The following is a 17,179-nucleotide window of genomic DNA, read 5'->3' as shown; positions in this document are numbered from 1 at the left end:
ATTTATTACAGTACATTTACTTAGAAATTTATTTAATTGAAATAAATTTAATATCGCGTCTGTTTTATAAGTAGTATAATTTTACGTACTTTTTCCGTTGAAATTGCGGAAACGGAACACGTACGTAATCACCTCTGTGCCTGTACGCCTGTCATCATGTCTGACACTTTTTCACAATGGATATTAATCTGAAAAAGAAATGATGATATTATAGTTATTACCTTCTTAGTGATCGGTATATAAAAAGTAAGACTTTCGTGGAATTGGAATATGTGTAGTATTTTATTTCGGGTTTAATTTTCGGTAACGTCATCACGAGTAAGATGTTTGATAGAGAAGATAGATAGAGAAGAAGTTTGATAAATGTATACTTTGTTTGTTTGAATAGAATCGAACCAAGACCTTCGGTTGAGGCTGGTCTGCTAATGAACCAGACGTTTGTCAAATAAAACTCATTATACCCGTTGTAATTACTTTGAATGTAAATAAAGGCATGGCTACCATTTAAAACTCAACAATAATCAAAAAGGTTGTTATAAAACTAGTTTAAAAATCCTTCAGCTTAATGGACAGGGCTACAAGTCAAATATATAATATGAAAGTTTCATCCGATTGACATAACCTTTACTTTAATTGAATACATTCATTTGATATATTTAAAAGATTTGGAATTTATGTGTGAAAACATTAAATTAGCTTAATATTATCAGATTGGAAGAAAAAAAAGACAAAGAAAACTGGTGCTGATTACTAATATGCTTCTTATCAGATAAATTCGTTGAATATTATTCACTTTCACACTCATGTTAACTATAACTAGTTAACTTCATTTATACATTTAAAAAAATACTTATTATATTGAATGTTCTACTGCTGGGCTAAGGCCTCATCTTCCTTTTTGAGGAGAAGGTTTAGAGCTTATTCCAGTACGCTCCAATGCGAGTTGATGGAATACACATGTGGCAGAATTTCGGTGAAATTAGGCACATGCAGGTTTCCTCACGATGATTTCTTTCGCCGTCAAGCACGAGATGAATTATATAGATGTGCTCGGCCGGGTTTGAACCCACGATTAAGTTCATCCACGATCGGTTAAGATTGACGCGTTCTAGCCACTAGACCAATTAATTATATTACCAAATATAATAAGTTGTATAAAATAATAACAATATCAAACTAATTTAAATGTATATTATATTAATAAAAAGTTCATTTTAAAAATAAATGTCGAAATATTTTCAATCAAATATTGATCATGAGCAAAAAATATGCCGAAAAACGATGGTTGCAATAAATATCAATTTGACAAAGTCCCCGAATTTAATGGATGAAAAATTTTCGACGGCTGACGGGAGAGACGCGGCATGCTTGTTACACGGGTATTTTGTCACCCTCGGACGATAAACATCAATAATAATTTGTATCAACTTATAACTGATTGGAGTTGAGTTGGATATAAGAACATCCCACTTCCACTAACGGATAATTATTCGTGACAAAAAGAAAGGAAATTATGATCCTCATCACGGGCGCTGCAACAACATTTTTATTGAAATTAGCATCAGATAATATTAATTGAAATCCCTTTAAAGTGAAAACATTATAATTCACTTTTGACATTTTAAGGCTATTACAACATTCCCCAAATAAACTTCCTCCACCTTTTTCACAGCAAAGCTCAAGTTATATATTGATTGCATTTTACATGTCTTAGCTAGATATCTTATGTAAGTTTTTCTTAATTTTCTTTTAATGCAAATGGTATTGTTATAACCATGGTTCAAACCCTTACTAAATTCATCCTTTTCTCTTAAGCTCTCTAAGATGCTTGGATGGAGCTTGGATGGAGTGGTTCTATCCAAGATACCATAAAGCAAACAATAATTTGAATTACTTTTCATTAAGAACCGATAAAGTATAAGCAGTATATTACAATGCAATAATCACATTGTATTATGTCTTTTCATATCAGGTGTTCGATCGAAGTAATGTTTAATTATTAATGCTTAACATCACACAGCGTCGACGCCATTCAAATAACTCATAAGTTACATGGCAATGAATCCATACATTAATTGAAGACGACAAACTAATTTGAATAAAGCGATATAATATATTATGTTACGTTGTATAAATATGGCACATTTGATATATTGACAAATGACTTGATGTTCATAATATGTCTAACGAAGAACTGTCTCACCGGTTCTTGTAGTAGAATCTAAATTCCCAACCGGTAGCTATAAATTCAATTTAATTCAGTGCCATAACGCACGTTAATAGTAGTTCTGAATCTACTAAAAAAAATATTAATTTTTTTTTTTAATTTGACCAATACTAAAAATTAAATAACATACTGGCCCAACCGCATCGATTTCACTAAGAACGCGTGTCATCATTAATCTTCCAGACGATTAACGACGATGCCCTTAATTAATAACGAACATATAGGAGCGGTGTTCAGAAATTAAATTAAATTTCGTACACAATATCCTCACAATAGTAACAATTGAATTACGAGACATCCTCAGAAGCTGGTTAAGAAATTCTTAATGGTCTCTATTGGTACATTTTGTTATAATTAAAAAGATTGACGATTCTAATACAATTTATGCAACCACGCATTCAAATAATGTTACAAATTTAATTATATCATTGAAATTTAACCAATATGACCAGTGGTTAGAACACGTAAATTCGAACCGACAATTTTGAGTTCAAAGCCAAGCAAACAGTTGAATTTTCATATGTTTAAAATTCATTTCATGTAGCGTCATGGAATAAGCTCAAAACCTCAAAAGGAGAGGAGGCCTAAGCCGAGCAGTGGGACATTAAGAGGCTGTAACCACTTTTTTACCCTTAACATCATTGTCGTTATTTTAATTTTAGAAACAGATACATACATGTACGAAAATTAAACCTATGACAAAATTATAAGAGATAATTTATAAATAAAATTAACCGGATATGATCCTACAACATTTTAATTGCTTATATAGATACGTTGAAGTTTTTGTAATGTATCTTGTGTAGACTTAACGATATAACAGAAGAAATTAAAAGCAATAACAAGCAATTTGTAAAACATATTCGACAGTAATTATGTTTCTCGTTAGTTTTTAATTGTTTAGTTGTTAATAATTTCGACCTTCGATATCACTTTACACTCACGATTAAAACACTCGTTAAGTTAGTGGATTTTTGTTAAATATATAATAAAAAAGGAGCTGATTTGGAGCTTAGACTACGGGTTTAAACCTGAGCTAGCACTATTAAATTCAAGTGCTTAATTTGTGCTTAAAATTCATTTTCAGCTCCTTTTCCTCCTTTTCCCAAGCAGAAATAAGACCTGTACCCAGCTGCTATTTTATTCAAATTGCTACAAAATATCTTTTTTCATCTGAAAAATATATTGTCCGAGAACATAGTCTTATACAAACAAATTAAAAATGAACTTATTTAAATACTTTGAATACAACAATACAATACTTGCATAGTTATTAAGATAATAGATTATTAACTCCCTTGTGGTGTGATTTATTTCTTTATTTTAATACGTGCACCTCACCACGCGACGTCTGTTAATCCACACTAGTACAATTTAAATGATATATAATTAACTTATATTTCCTACTACCGAGGGAAATTAAAATTGATTCAATGTCTTTGTATTTATTTAACGAGTTTCATGTTTAAATAATTTAATATTAATCCTAATTATGTATTTGCCTTTTTACCTTAATTTATTTTAAATTAATTTCAATACATATGTATGTATCATCTTTACGTTTAAATTTTTATTTCTTGCTTAAAAATTTATGAATAGTATACAATATATTAAATGCTTATTCTGAAAAGTTAGTGCTTGCTTGAATTTACACCTGAGACCATTTGATGTGGGTCGGCATTTTCTCACAACTGGCCTGTCCTGGCTTAAATTTATCACCTAACTCTAAACGGGACGCGATTCTTCAGTTTCACAAGGCGTGGGACGACTCTTTAAAATAACAAGGTTTTCTTGAATTCTGGAATCACGCAACAGTGAAAAATATACAAATACAAGGAATACATTAATTTTACTAATAAACCTTTTTTAGCTAGTTAGCAGGCCTTAACTAATATATAATTGCCCCTTGGAAGCAGCACCGTTACTCGGAAACACTGTTCACTATAAAGTGCTTGTAAATTTTGGTTTTTCTAATTATCGTGATTTATTTTTGAACATGTTTAATAATAATACTGATATTTTTTTTATTTACAACCAAAATGCATGTACACGGTATTAGTTTGAAGTTAAATTTATGGTTTTTACACAAGCAACATGGGTGGTGGACTCTGACTCCGAAACTAAGATAAATTGTAATATCATAGTCAGCGATTAGAACATATACTACGCGTAAATTACCATGTATACCTACATATATAAATTCTTAATAGGGAATAGTTTTAAAGTTTGTGTAAAATTAAAACTGTGACATAATCATTTCAAATGAATTCCCAAACACACCTGTCTAACCTTGGGATATAACACCGAGACCTACATTCTAATAACCTTTTAACGAAACGAAATGTAGTTCAGCATTCGCGAGAAAACATTTCGTCGATCGGTGGTCGTCTTTGCATAATAATAACACAATGACTCGATTCTTACAATGAGCGACATTTGAAAATTTAGCTATTGCAATATAGCCTTTAAATTATAGGGTGTAAAGGTTAGAAATCGTTCCAATTCACGTACGGAGGTGGTTTTACTGTACGAGACCGTCGGTTACAAAACGGCTAGTAACACCTCCGAAACCGCCCTCTTGCGTCTCATGAATTATTCGATTTTGCGAGTTGTGACACTGCGCTTGCCGAACAAGCCCCTACGGACCTATTGCTTCCATCACGCTCGAACTCAAATACGACTTCAATCATATCACCCATCTATTCCAAAGTATCCTTATAGAAATTCTGGCACTTAATCGAACTTCGATCGAACCTAATCGAATCGAACTTTAATCAAGGCGATCATCTCCAAATCAAATATCATATAAAATTCATATATATGTGAATATTAGCTTCCGCCGATGACTTCGCCCGCTTGTGAAGAAGGATTAGGATTACAAAATATTCATATCAAATTTAATCCACTTTAAATTTGGAACCCTTGTTCCACTTCAAAGATTTTGAAAAACTTTTACGTTCTTATTTCTTTCACCGATAAAGAGAGAGTTTATTTTTCGCCAAGAAAAATCGGAACTGCGATTCAGCTGGGAAATACTGGTAGCATTACATGCAATGTGGATTTATACAGAAGTTATTTTTAGTTATGATTTATGTAGGTATTATGTATGAGAACTCTATGTATATACATATTATATACAATAATAGTTTCAATATTAACCATTATTGGCCGTAACCAGTAAATAAATAGTTAAACAATACTCTATCTTCTTCTTTCATGTGTTGAATCAAAAATGATGGAAAAGGAAAAATCAATGTTTAACTAAACAGCCGCTAAGCAACTTTTATAACTGAGGCCATATAATTTTAACTCACAACGAAGTTCAAGTAACTCTCTATTGAGGATAAAGTAATATAAGCCCTAACCTCTATGTCAGAAATAGATCAAGCTGAAAAACAAATGCCTCGTCAATTTGAAACTGGGTTGAATGAACATCCAATGTAGGTACGCACCCTCCACAGTTCAGTCACACGAATCATTAGATTAATTTTCTTGGAACATCCCTCTTGTACGTTAAGCTTAAGGGGACTAGATGAAATATAAGGCTTATATATTTATATGGGGATATTACTGTTTTAAGCTTTTTAAAAGCAACTTCATATTGCTTACCTAATAGGTGTTTCACGCGGTTCGATTTTAGTTGACCAATATTTGTTGTCCAGGAAAAATTGAAAACGAAAACAATTAAGTAAGTTAAAATAGAATCAATAACATCAATTGAAAAATGGCAATTTGTGATTAATGAATCAACTTTTGTTTCTTCGATTTAATTGAAAATCTGTGTATGGTCTGTCTAATCGCTTTAATTTTTTTAATTAATATAATTAAAATATCAAAACACATTTTTATCTGTTATTTTATTTTTAAAATCGATGAAACAATAATCAATTTTATTTTATCAAGCACCATTTATAAATTATACTTTTATTAAAATCTGTAGAATATTTCACATTTAATCTTTGTTTTAATTTTAAATAGCACAAGAAACTGAATATTTTTCTAAAAGAAATCTCCTTTCCTTGCAGAATTTCAACGTCCACGAGAGCAGTCTACTGAAGCACTACTCGAGGAAACGTAAGTTGATTTACCTAACTAGCTTATTTTTTAAGAATACCGAGCCGACTGAAAATATTATAATGTTTAATAATATAAAATTTAGTTTAGTTATAATTATATATACATACACATAACAGACAGTAGCTTATTTTTAGATTTGTCGCCCAGGGCAGAAAGAAAAATTTCTATCTCTTAAATTTAAAGAAAAAAACTAATTATATTATTAGTTATTTATGGTTAATTGAGAGTAGGAAGGTAAATAATAATGACTTCTAGAGTACTTGTGTAAGTTTTTCAAGTTCTTTTAGAAATCAAATCAAAAAGTAACAAGAATGGGTAACGATTTTAAGAGGCTCTTAAGCTGTCGCCCCTACAAGGCCTACCTCGGGCACGCGCCTTCTTGGCCATGGGGCAAATACGCCACTATTTCAAAGTCAGAGTCATACACACACATATATACATGTGTGTAATTAGTGGTGTACAATTTATTATTCACTAGCTAATCGTAACGAATTCAAGAAAGAAAAATGTATTTTGGATAGGATTTGCGTAAAATTCATTCTTAGTGGGGAAGGAGTAACTGTGACAATTTCAAGTCAATCAGCCGAATAGTTTAGGAGTGTTATTTCGCTTATGTACAGATATAGACGCCATGTCGTACCTACGTCACGATTGGGTAGGCAAATTGGTACATAAAAACTCTTGAAAACATTATGATTAGATTTAAAATATAATTATATCGATTTCCTTTAAAGAACGCAGTTTTGTCAAAGGGCGCTCATACATATATTGAAATAATTGTACTACCAAGTTGTATCATTTTTTCCCTTATCGTGTCGTCAATGGTACAAGATTACGTTGTTCACAAATAATAATTCTGTAAATTCAATTTCTAATTATGTGTTAATCTATAAATGTTATGTAAGAGATTATTAGTTACACAATAATGTTCATACTCCTTTCGAATGTCAAATAAATGATAGTAACAGTGACAACACAATGCGGGTTGGTGGAATACACATGTGGCAGAATTTCGGTGAAATTAGACACATGCAGGTTTCCTCGCGATGTTTTCCTTCACCGTCAAGCACGAGATGAAATATAACCACAAATTAAGCACATGAAAATTCAGTGACGCTTGCCCGAGCTTGAACCCGCGATCTTCGGCCAAAATTCACGCGCTTTTACCACTGGGCCATCGCGGCTTATAAATGGTGATAATAAGAAAATAGTGTTTATCCAACCGTCCGTTAACCAACGTAACCCTACTTGTAAGGTTTATAGGCAAACGATTACTTATTTTTAAAAATAAATACATAACAGTTTTCTTAAATTCTTGTTTAAAATACATGTTTCCACTATCCATACAAAATTTCAATATTGTCAGTGGTAATGGCGCCAGGCATTAACCGCGCAGCTGATATATAATAGCAATAATGGCGGCGCATTCCGGGAAATATAATCTCTTTCAAAATTGCTATAAAAGCCCGCGACCAGGTTTAATTAAACGTTTAAATACTGATTAAAAATACATTCGGGGAATATTCGAGAGCTCTCTTTATAATGCCATATTAATGAATTTAGCGCTGTAATATTTTTCACATTTACTTTTACGACAATCATTCGTCGCGGCTTTGCTCGCGGAACTTCAATATATATATGTTATGTATGTAATATGTTACTGCTTTTTCGTCTAATATAAATAAAAAAATAAATGACCTGTACCCATGTAGATAATTATGAAAAATTTCTTGGTGTGCTGTAATTAATGATATTTAAAACGAGATGATTAAATGAAATCCAACATTAAGGGAGTGTAATAACCATTTTTGAGGTGTATCAGCTTTACCAGACAATGGTATCTTCCAAATTTCAAATCTAGCACAGCTTTATAGTTTCCAAGTCAATAGCTAGTCAGTTCGAATATTGTTATATATATGAAAATTCAAGTTAATCGTTTAAATTGTTCGATTAAAATATATTGTAATAATTTCATATTATAAATTTTTAATTTTTTTTTTTTTCATTTTAGTTGGAAACGGGTTTATTCATTATTTTTTGTTTATTTATCAAATGTTTGCTTCGCCGGCTTATCTTTATTACTGTTTGTTATCAGCAAAGTTATTACGAATCGTAAACATAGAGTGAAAAAAATATTCAAATATAAAATTAGATTTTAATTCACGTAAATTGAATTTCTGCAAGCGCAGTAAAGACTTATCGTCTTGCTAATAAACATTGTATAATTCTTTCTTCCTCTCTCGTTTGACAAATTACAATGAAAATTAAAATGAAAATAACGTTTAAGATATACCAATTTATATAAGTTGACCTCAAATTTTCTATAATGAAAATATTTGAATTTCAAACGCTGCTCGAAAACTAGTTTATAATAAAACTTTAAGTGATATGGGTTAAACCCCATGTATTAACATGATCACAGAACAAAAGCTGACCGAACCGAAGAGTCCGCTAATGTAATTAAGTCGCGGAAAGTTGAAAGGTTGCTGTCAATATTATTCAAGCGGGCGGTCAGGAAGGATTAGGGTAAACAGCATAAAGAGCCTTTTGTATCCTAAATTAAATGTCACCCAGCGTCATTATTCAGGCTCTGGGACACGCACACGACCGTTGGCAGAGAGCGATCACCGAGATACGCTTTTATATGTTACGATTTTATTTATAATGAGTCTAGTATAATTACTAATGTTTTTATAGTATTGGTAGGCGGACGGTTAGATGAGTTACGTGATGGTCACTACTGTCCATATATATTGGCGCCTTAAGAAATATTGACCATTCCATATATCATTAATATACTAAGCCCCTTGTGCCTGTAATTACACTGGCGCAGTCACCCTTCCAACCGGAACACAACAAAGCTAAGTATTGCTGTTTTGCGGTAGAATATCTGATGAGTGGATGGTACCTAGCCAGACGTGCTCGCACAAAGCCCTACCACCAATTAATAACGACTGCTAACATCATTAACGGTTATTTAATTTATTTTTCATAATGAAATAAGAAACTTCTTAAGTCCACTATTTGAACAAAATCTTAATAACAAAATTGAAAGGTAGCAAACATTCAAACAAATGTTTCATTTAAATTTGCTTTCGATTTAGCATTTGAGAAACTAAAATTGACTCTTCTACGTTTCTCTCTTGTATATTGTACATTCTCATTTTTATAATTATGTGTATCATTAGTATGAATATGAGAATTAGACGTGCAAATATGCACCCCCCCTTACATTCCCTTACTACGTCTTACTTACGTCCCCTTACATTTTTATTTTTTTTTATTTGAAAAATAATTTGGATATTTATTTGTTTTTCAATAATAAATTCGAACACTTATTTTATATCTGATACATTTTAAGTACCTATTAATGATTTGTATATTAATTTATAATATAATATATTTATGTGATTGTACGAATAAAAGTTCTATTAATAAAATGTTGACAGTTAAATTATAATTTAATGATATCAGAATTAATATCTCCGTAATGTGTAAAAGACATTTTCAACCATTAATTATATTTGTAACGGCTGTCGAAGATGCCTCCGAGACAAACTTTACACTGAAGGATTTAATTTAATTACAATCACGCTACTCATGTACCATCTCAACTAAAATTGCCGAGAATTTGATCTATCTCAAATAATATACAGCCGACATGGTCCTATGAAAAGAAAGAAAATCGTAGCTGCAAATCCGGATACTCACGTAAATACTGAATGAAAAACTACTGCTTGTATTCTTACCAGTGGAGTTATAGCTATCGGAGAATATATATAAATAATAAAATAATACTCTTGAATATTTCTAAGGGCAACGTATTAAAAATAAAGCAATTGCGACGGTTATTTATTAAACCAGATAATTTTTCCATACTAGCCTACCATGTGTACCTACCTAATAGTATACCTATATACCTATTACCTAACAGTAGAAAAAAGAAAATTAAGATAAAAAATGTCATCCAATTATATTACAAACTTGTATTTGAGTCAGTATCACAAGAGTTCGACATTGTATTTTTTTATCCATTGGGATATATGGATGTATATTGACAGTATATATTTGTTTAATACGAAGGTCCTACTATAGCAATAGCGGACGCGACGATTACACGTCGCTGACTCATACTTAGTCGCGTCCGCTCCATGTTAATATGAACATTCCTCAATAAATAATGTAGTGTATTTCAACAGCCTATAAATCTTCCACTGCTAGGCTAAGGCCTCCTTTTAAGGGAACAAGGCTTGTAGCTTATTCCGCTACGCACCTCTAATTCGGTTTGGTTGAGCCACATGTGGCAGATTTTCATTCGACTCATACAGGTTTCCTCAAGATGTTCTCCATCACCACCGATCACGAGATGAATTAAAAACACAAGTTTGAATTCGCAATATTTGTTACAGCAAAAAATCCTAAAGCTAGCCAAGTTTCCGATTTCACCCTCGCGTCCCTTACATGCCTCTCTCGCGAAGTGATAATTTTTTTATGCTTTTTCTACGCACAGCGACAGTACTGACGGGCTTTGTGCAAATCGTCTGGATACGTACCACCCACTTATATGATGTTTTACCGCGAAACAGCAGTACTTGGTATCTTTGTGTTCCAATTTGAAGGGTGAGTGAGCCAGTGTAATTAAAGGCACAAGGGACATAACATCTTAGTTCCCAAGGTTGGTGCGCATTGGCGATGTAAGCGACGGTTAACATTTCTTACAATACCCATGGGCGTTGGTCCCCACTTACTATCAGGTGGCCCATATGCTCGTCCACCTACCTATACTTTAAAAAAAATTATTGTATATAATTACATATTTGTTAGTACACAATATTCTAAAGAATATGGTATTCTAACTACAATATGATAAATAGGCCAGTCATCGAAACAGCGCTGCTTTCGTAAAACACTCGCTGTGTTTTACTAAAAAAAATTATGTTTAAAGTATAGGGTGATAGAGAACAGGTGATGTAGTTTTTCGCGGATAGAATAGAGATAGTAGATATAGCATATGTAGTTAGACGACATTTCGTGATATTTTTCTATCAAGAAAACTTTATGCTTTTATGTTTTTATAGCCTTGGAACAAACTATAATATAGTTTACACACAATATTTTATTTATAACACGAACTGGATTCCCATACAAGATCAAATAAAAGATTAGCAATTTCGTTTTATACCCTCTTTTAATGTTCGCCTGACATAAACACTGAGTTTCCTTGACAAATAAGTGACAATAAAAGCATGAAAAGTTACGTCATTTAGTAGTAACATCACATCACATATGTATAACATTCCAGTCGAACAGAAAGGCGACACAAGATGGAGGATCATAATACAAAATTCATATTCTCTCACCCTCAGTGCCATTGGGACCACTTTAATTTGCGGGCAGATAAAGACATCATCGCAAAAACCCTTTGATAATCGTTTATAATTTAATTTACTTAATAATAATCTTAATTATGTTATACTTATTGCTTTATATTTTGTCTAAATTAGTATTTAATGCTGGCGTAATGAGTTGGCTTTATTGGATTTTAAAATGAAATAATTCATATAAGATACAAAAGATGGAATATGTTTGCTTTAATTTGTTGAATAAAGTACCAGCCTGTAATTGTCTCACTGCAAAGCTTAGGCCTTGTTTAGACGTGTGGCAGAGAAATCAGACACACGCAGGTTTACTCACGCCGAGAATGAAATGAATTATAAATACAAATGAAGTATATAAAAATTCAGAGATTCTTGCCTGGGTTTGGTTTGCAATCATCGATTAAGATTCACACTTTCTAACCGCTAAGCCATCTCGGCTCTTCAGTAAGTGCATTGTCCAAATATCAGCCAAAGGCCTCGCGTTAAAGATAATTCTTTATAAAAAATTAAACGTATTAAGCAATTAAAGTTTCAGTGAAATCTAAACAACTGAAACTAACTGCTTCGAAGTATAAAAGTCAAGTACGATGGTAGTAGAATGCAAATGCGAACCGCAACACAACGGGTTGTTCTAGTTGTTAGCGACTTTGCGACGTGTATGGTTGACCCTTGATTAGAAGGCGACTGTCCCAAACATTTGTTACCCTAAGTTACACTTCTCTCAGCCATTTGTGTAATTTACAACTTGAGATAAGCCTCCATGGTGTAATTACCTCAAATAATTCGTACGTTTCGAATATTATGTATTCATATATTCTAATTATAAAATTAATGCAATTTTTGTTTTCGAAATTTTAATATTATGATGAAGTTAATGTGTTGTCATTTAAAAAATAAACATATGAAATTAAAATTACTTTATCAATTCAATTCTTTTTTTTTTTAATTTAATAAAACGAAGCAACACAATTCGAAGTGTCACTGAAAGGAGTAATTTGTTAACGCAATAATACTTCCATTGTTTAAGATCAGCAAGGGCTCTTGAAGTTAACTGAAGGGTCTTAAAGAAGAGCTTTATAAGAATACATTACTTAAAGTGAAGTCCATTGTCTGTAATTGAAGAAAACAGGAGTATACATTATCTATAGGATAAGACAGGCGTCTATGAAATATATATAATATATTTGTTATAATTTTATAGATTTATGACGTAGAATTTAAATAAAGATTACGGTTACAATCTGGGCAAACAAACTAAGTTTTAACATAGTTAATTTCTGTTTTAAAATCACTCTCTTTATCATTATTACTTGCCATTATTACAATTTTAACTGCCCCATTGGTCTAGTGGCTAGCTTATAGGGCTGGATTTCGAGCTTAATATTTAAATCCCAGGTCAAGCTTACCAAAAGTTATTAAGTTAAGTTCGTTATATAGGCAACGCTACACTCTCGTGACTCGAAAGGTACGTAGCGTACGTGGGTCTTGCGCCTGATGTCTCTCCGTTCGTGTCAGATGACCGTCCTATTGGATTATGATCAACAGACGGTTGAGTTGATCTTCTCAAAAAATGTTTTGAAATTTTTAATAACTAAAATTTAACTAAGATATTTTGCAACAAAAAATCATAGGTTCAAGTGTACCACTCATTCAAAATAAAAATATCAAGTATCTACTTATGAATCTTCAGGCGCTAACACAGATGCGAAATCATTATACCAAGATGAACTGAGAAGAACCGGCAAAAAGCTCAGTAGTTACTCTCTTTTTTTAATACACAGTACACATTACAGTAACAGCCTGTATATGTCCAACTCCTGGACTAAGGCCTCCTCTCCCTTTTTGAGGAGAAGGTTTGGAACTTATTCCACCACGCTGCTCCAATATGGGTTGGTGGAATACACATGTGGCAGAATATCAGTGAAATTAGACACATGCAGATTTCCTCACGATGTTTCCTTCACCGGCAAGCACGAGACGAATTATAGCCACAAATTAAGCACATGAAAATTCAGTGGTGCTTGCCCGGGTTTGAACCCACGATCATCGGTAAAGATTCGTGTTTTTACCACTGGGCTATCTCGACTTTTAATACAATGTTGTTTAAATTAAATACAAGTATTTAGATCGTACACAAAATCCGACATTCAATCCCTGCATTTTTTCAGTAACAGAGTAACAGGCTATTAATAATTAATAATATTTAATATACTGTGATGTGACTGTTATAATACCAATAAAATATAGTTAAATCCCTCGTGAATTATTATAATCCTATATATAATAAAATAAATACAAGCTCCAGACCCTTAGTATGTTACTATTTATCCTTATGAGCATAAATAAACTGATCACGCGTACTTCGCCTTCAAAGTAAGAAATTTCGAAATCCTTCCATTGTTTTGTTAATATGTTGTTTCTAGTTATTCGACAGTCGTTGAGGACTATTATGAAACACAAAACATACTCATAGTAATTTAATGGCTGTATGGGCGTGTCCTTGCTTCACAAAGTTTATACTTGTTCCTTTTGCTTTGTCTTATAATATTTATTAATAAAAAAAATACAATTTACACAACAATAGTCTTTCTCAGCTCTATGTTCTTTTCTAAATTCAAATATAGAACGTTTGGAACATATTAAAATACTGCAAGTAAAATCTCTTTTTTTTTTCAAAAAAGACTATTTCAATTTCAGTTAAAACAATTTATTTTTAAAAATCTAATATTTAAACAAAGCACTTAAGCCAATACTAAATACATTATAATTTGTGTAAATAACCACAAAACAAATACCTACGTGCATTGAGTGCTAAGTACAAATAATGGCGACCCAACACATGTGAACAGGATGCAATAACGAACAGACATCTAAATTATATAATAATAATACGTTACTTCGTGTACTTACATTCATTCGGAATTCGAATTACAAAATTTTAATATATTTGTGGGCTGTATATATATATATATATATATTTATACCTATCACCTGCAATGAAGCATTACATTATTCGAAATTCAAAATTTACAAAATTGTAATATCTACCTGCAATGTAGCTAGAATTTTTCTTTGATGAAGCTAAAATGGAGGCGCAATTTATAAATAGAGGAAATAAAATTCATATTTTACTAAGAGACACTCGATCTAAGTGAATCTATTACACTGTTGTCTGGCGAATAGCCAAAGAACAAAATAAAGTGGAGTTTGCTAGTAATTGTAATTATTATAATAAAGATTGTGATTTTTCATAATAAAAGTCAACCGTACGTAATTATGTATATTTCTTATGATACAATCTAAGAAAACTATTTAGATTATCTCTTACACAGAAACATTCGCAAGTTCAGTTCAGTTACGAGGAAAAAATTCAAGCGAGTTGACACAGAATGTGTAAATATGTTTTTATCGGGACGCTATACTTGATCGCTAAAATAACACGGCTCACCGCGCACAATGCACGAAGAGGCTAACGATCTAGTTATATTTAATTAGTAAATTACAGTTAAGGCAAGAATAAAATGAAGGTAATCGTGATTTCGATTCACTTTGCGTAATATATTAACAATGTAACAGGAAATTTAGTGAATAAATACGTTTTAATTGTAACAATAATCGCTTTATAAATCTATTCTCGTAGAGAAACTAATCTCGCCTTGAGATTAGAGATTTTATATTTTTTTCACATCGCAGGGCGCTTACCTAACGTCAATTATGTGAGGAAACTGTAAGTACATATATAACATCAGGCTTACACTGGAATGATTAATTTTAAACATAATAGTGAGAAAAGATTTAAGAGCGATTTGAAACTACGACGTTTATTTTACGTAAAATAACGTTATGAAAATTCCGTTTCTGAACGAAGACTTCCATTAATAAGAATTATCAGCTTAAGGTTTCAAGGTGTTGAAACGGTTTAGTGGTTGAAAAATACAGATATAACTATTTCCTGGTGATATTTACGTTTCGTACTATTCGTTGGTTTTTCTTTTGCACAATTTTGTATCCCAGTGGATTACACTATAACTATTATTATTTTTTGATATCAAATACAAAAAATCTAATATTGGCCTTAGTTTGATTATATCTAAATTGTTAACTGACTACATGAATAAATATATATTTGTAACGAATGGGGGATAACCCCCGGCGGGGAGATCAGACGGCCGGGCGTTAGGGTGACAGTTTGAAAAAACGGCGGACTAACCTAATCGAATCCAGCAGCACGACTTTTTGCTGTTCATGGGTATATATTAAATTAATTTTAGAATACGTATATAATAATCTACATTAAAAAGTATCTATTGAAGTATTATTTGGTTTACCAATAAAGCACACAATAAAAAAAAAACAAATATTTGTGAAATTATAGACAAATAGTGTCTTTATTTTAGTACAACATTTATACAAGCAACGGCTTAGTTTATAATAATTTATGATAGAATATACAATCCAATACGGTAGCCTTACATTGAAATAATTTTAAAAGCAACGTTTTGAAAATGTCTAATCGAATAAAGCTTATAATTATTTAGTTGATATACATATACACAAAAATATTTTTAAGACATTGTGTCAAATTCCTTCGTACGAGAAATACATACTTTTAGGGATTGATAAATAGTATTGTTTGTTTATTATCTAACTAGTTTTCGTCCACGTATCAGGAAATGGGGGTTCGATGTTAGATATATAAAATTAGATTACGTCCTTCCTTATATAAGCTTGCTTGATACTAAATTACATCAAAATCGATTCAGTGCTTCAGCCGTGAAAGCTTAACAGACATACAGACAAACAGATTCACTTTCGCATTTACAACGTACGTATAATCACAGATCATGTACTACTATGTATAATTAGGTACTTACGACAGGTATTCAGTTCGTTAATGTGAAGATCACATCCATAGAACGTTCCAAATAGTAAGAACCGAGCTTATTGCAATTGTTTGCAAAACGCCAAGTGCGCTATCTCTAAGAAGCGCACTCAATTAGGTTAGAGCCCGCAACACCGTGAGAGCTTCCCACGTGCATTATATTACTTAAGAACAATTCGCCTCTTGGGACTAACTATTATTCTAAGGCTACTCTAAGCCGGGTGTCTACTAAACTTGACAAATAGTGATAATTAATTAAGTTATAATTCGATAACACCGCGTCTGCACGTGTAAAGGCGTTGAAAACCTACAATTTACGAATAAACAATTATGCTGTGTTATTTGAGAGTGATATATTAATTTATATGATTACTTTTAAATAGTAATTATATTTATTATTAACTAACGGCTATATTTATAATCTATTCTATTAGGTTTGCTACATGTGTTATTATTTTAAATGCTAACATGCTATAAACGTTGTTTGGTGGGCGATTACTTAAACGATTCCATGTATTCTTCTTTCAAACGTCAAATCAATAATGATAGAAAGAGCGAAATATGTGTCTAACAAACCGCCCCTATGAAACGTTTATAAGTGAGGCTGTGATATTT

The 17,179-nt window shown here is 31.9% G+C and overlaps 1 protein-coding gene across 2 annotated transcripts in view; it reads left to right on the top strand.

The window, feature by feature from the left end:
- Positions 1–17,179, top strand: part of LOC126781653 (uncharacterized) — a 154,143-nt gene that overhangs the window by 78,573 nt on the left and 58,391 nt on the right. For both annotated transcript variants that reach the window (XM_050506598.1, XM_050506597.1), the window contains exon 3: positions 6,253–6,301. The gene's annotated coding sequence lies outside the window, so the exon portion shown is untranslated. The remainder of the gene's footprint in view (positions 1–6,252; positions 6,302–17,179) is intronic.

Source organism: Nymphalis io, chromosome 4 (assembly GCF_905147045.1).
Source record: "Nymphalis io chromosome 4, ilAglIoxx1.1, whole genome shotgun sequence".
Taxonomy (NCBI): Eukaryota; Metazoa; Arthropoda; class Insecta; order Lepidoptera; family Nymphalidae; genus Nymphalis; species Nymphalis io.
This window is presented reverse-complemented; position numbering and strand designations above follow the sequence as displayed.